Raw genomic sequence first — 4,311 nt, forward strand, 5'->3', positions numbered from 1 at the left:
TTCAAGAAAAGAGGAGTGACTAGATTGAAGTAGCACCTGGCTGATGATTATCCTAATATGTCCATGTGTCGGAAATGCCCACAGAAGATCTGACAGTTGATGAAAAAGTACTTCATTGATTCAAAAGCAGTCAAAGAAAAGACAAAGCAAAAGAGGGCGGAGGTGGACTGTCGAACTACAAAGCCACCTTCCTATCATTCTAGAGAGTCAGAGGAGGCTTCCGCTCTAGATGATGAGGAGGCATAGATTGAGACTGCCATTCAGACGAGTTTGGATGATTAGTACCGACAGAAGATGGTCAGGTATAGAGAGCGATTTGGACCATCATGCTATGAATCAGGGTCTGGATCAGTGATCGATGGGGGAGAATCCGAGTTCAGGAAGACTACCTCAGTCAGAAAGTCCGATGGTAGAGGGAGTAGATATAATATTTCATTTTTGTTGGGAGCTTTTGGCAGTAGAAGGAGATACTCCAGAGATATTCCAGCAAAAGCCACTATCCATGATTTGGATCCACATGTTTTTTCCAGCAATGATTCAAAGCAGCAGAGGATTGACACTATGGTGAAAAAAGATAAAAAAAAGAATATGTAGCGAGCTATTGAATTATGATTTTATTTCAGTCATGTTCCAGTAAATGCAGCAGGCAATCCTTACTATCAATCTGCCATTTCAACCATAAGACTGCCGGCCAGGGTATAGATCCGTCAGGACCTAAGGACATCTATGGTCAGCTTCTTAACAGTAACAAGGAGGATCTGCAGAGATGGATTACTTCTTACAAGAATAAATGGCTCACATATAGACTGACAGTGATATATGATGGTTGGATCGCTCCTACTAGATGGAGCATCATTAATTTTTGACATACTGTGATGGAAAAAAAAAAATTTTCACAAATGAATTGATGCTTCAGATAAGATGTACGATACCGTATATATCTTTGATCTGATGGAGGTGATGATTGATTCAGTGGGTGAGCAGTATATCGTGCTAGTCATCACAGATAATGGACCATAATATAAGACTGCTGAAGAGTTGCTGATGGAGTGGCGATCGCAGATATACTGGATCTCATATGCTGCACATTGCATTAATCTTATATTGATGGATATTGAGAAGATTCGTGGGGTGCAGCAGGTAGTGGAGATTATCCAGACTATTACTAAATTCATCTACAATCACACATTGGTTCTTTCATTGATGCGGACGTATACTGGAGGGAGATCTTGAGACTGGATGTCATACGATTTGCTACCAACTATATAACACTTGATAGTCTTCTTCAGAAGAAAGCAGCTTTATGTCAGATGTTTGTCAGTGCTGAGTGACAAGAGAGCAGATATACGAGAGCCAGCACTCATGAAAGTCATGTGGAGAACTTGATGACGAGTCAGTCATTCTAATAGCGAGCTGAGAAAATAGTGAAGGTTATTAAGCCATTATACGAGATATTTTGCACCGTAGATAGTGAAAGATATCCCTAGATGGGCTTCTTATATTACATGATGGAGAGGGCAAAGAAATAGATCAGTGAGAATGATCTGAAGCATGCTCAAGAATTCATTAACATCATTGAGCACCGTTGGGACTATCAAATGGATAGAGATTTGCATCTAGCCGATAAGCACGGATTCAAAAATACTTTAAAATATTTCTTTTCTTATACTTGTAAAAATATACTTAATCAATTATAAAATTTATCTGCAGCTAACTATTTAAATCTGAGATTCCAATATATTATTTCTGAGATAGATATGGATAACGAGCTTCTTACTGCTCTTCGTAATATGATATATAAAATGGTGCTCGATCCAGAAATCGCATCATTGTGTTTGCAAGAGATATACTAATTTAAAACAGATGTGATTATTTAACTGAATTCGATCTGTACTCAATGATATATTTATAAATTTAATACATATATTTTTTTACAGACGAAATAGTTTAAAAAAGGATCAGACAGTTTTGGAGTCTCATCAGCTGTTATAAGCAAAAAGAAGATGAATCCAAATAAATTATATATCAATAATGGGCAGTATAGATTGACATCATATGCCTAATAATATCATGAAATTTGATATATAATTCTGCTTTTGTAGCTGAATAGTGGATTCATTTTGAAATGTCCGCAGAATATTTGAGAAGTGTGGCTATCTGGATTCTTTTCCAAACGATCTCTGCTAATGGATGTGAGCGCAATTAATTGATCAACTTTCACCCTTATTCACAGCAAATATAGAAATCGTCTGATACAAAAGTGCCTCAATGATCTTGTATATGTTCACTAAAATTTGAGATTGAGACTAAAATACGTTCAGGAGAAAATACAATTAAAGTACACTGAGTCGATATTAAATGATTATGTTGACGAGGATGACGATCCGATCATCGGATAGCTTGAAGGTTAGCAGTAGGAGTCAGAGCTTGATAAGCCGAGATCCCCTCCACGACCAGCTAGTGTAGTAGCTACGGAGATCAAGGTAGATTCAGGGCAATGGGCAGAAAAAAATATTCTGCATAAGATTCCAACTGATCAGCCACAATCTGAGGAGACATAAAAGACTCATTCATCACATGACTCGATGTCTAATACATCTTCGTAGAGGTTTGAGGTAAAAATATTTAGACAAGGTCGGCAGCCAGCAACAAGACATCCATCCTTCCAATCACAGAAAACTCAGTCACAAAGGGGCATAAAAGGAGAAAAAGAAAAGAAGTTGCAAGTGTACCACTCTCAAAAGGAGCTATCTAACTCAAATTCAAAAATTAATAAGAGTGATGATGGTATTAGTAGTAGTAGTCATGGATATGATGATCAGGAAGATACTAGAGGATAGGAGATCACTGCTTATGAGACATAGCTGCAGGATGATATTCGATTCACCGGTGAGTTCCAGTTTACACATGCCATACAAGATAGGGACTATGGTGGATGAGTCGGTAGAGATCGTGGGGAGCCAATTTCATATAGATGACGGACTTCTATAGGTTGTCCAGAACACGATGCAGCTGCAGACGATCTTGCACGTAGAGTAGGATCCATGAAAATATCTGGATCATCCTTGCAATATGGATCCTATTACTCGCAACCATCTTATGATCAATATGGATATGGTGTATCCGAAATATCTTCTAGTGGTTACTACTCTATGCAGCCTGAAGCATCTGACAGATCAGATTTTACTATCGACATATTTGGATGGACTCCTCCACAGCCATACCATCATCCTGATGATACTTCTCGAAGCTAGAGTTTAAATGAGAGATCTGAGATGTCTTACAATCCAGAGAGGATGCTTTATGGGATGAATATTTAAAAGTACAGTACTTCTTGATTAGAGGGATGGACTGATGTTTCTCTAAACTATGCTAATGATCCAGATATCTACGAGCATCATAGAAACTCGACGATATATTAAATATAGAGCAGATCTCAAGGTTAATATATCGTTATTTGTACTTTATACTTTAAAAATTTAGATATATTTTAATACATATTTATATATTTTTTTAATTTTAGGATGATAGAGTTATAATATAATATAAATAAATATATATTTAAAATTTTGAATCAAGATTCTCTATAACTCTACTGAACTCAAAAATTGAATTCAAATATGTCAATATTATGCAATATAATATAATTTTGAGATTATAATTATGAATTAATAATTTAAAATTTAAAAAAAAATAAAACAAAATAAAAAAAAATTTATACCGATATCTAACCGGTACACTGGAGCATATTGTGTGTCAGCACGATACGATACTGATACCATACCGTACCAATCCGATGCCGGTACGTGTATCGATACAGTAATCCTTGAATTTCAAATTCTAATTCTCTCCAATCAAACATCTCCTAATGAAATTTATTCTTTACCAGAAGACCAATGAGGTGGAATAGATCCATGAAACAACATGCTAACATCTAATTCCACTAAAATATTGAACGCATGGAACTCGTGATCAAAACAAAAGAGAGTTAGCATACCATATTCTAAAACATCGATGGGTATCCATTGGATATAAGTTTTCAATATTCAGTGCCCATTTTATAATTTTTCAGATATTTCCAATGTTCAAAAATTTCATAATGTGTCATTCACATCCATTTGTGATTCGCTAAACAATGTCTAAATTACTGAATCAATAACTACACTTGTTGGTGATCTTAATTTACAATGTCCCGCAGACAAATTATTTGAGGTTTGCCAGCTATATATCAACTACTGTATATTGGGTATATACTCAAAAATTTGGCATCATTTAGTTTGTAACATTATCCTTCTCCTCAGAAGATTGAAC

The sequence above is a fragment of the Elaeis guineensis genome, chromosome 7, assembly GCF_000442705.2.
Source record: "Elaeis guineensis isolate ETL-2024a chromosome 7, EG11, whole genome shotgun sequence".
NCBI lineage: Eukaryota > Viridiplantae > Streptophyta > Magnoliopsida > Arecales > Arecaceae > Elaeis > Elaeis guineensis.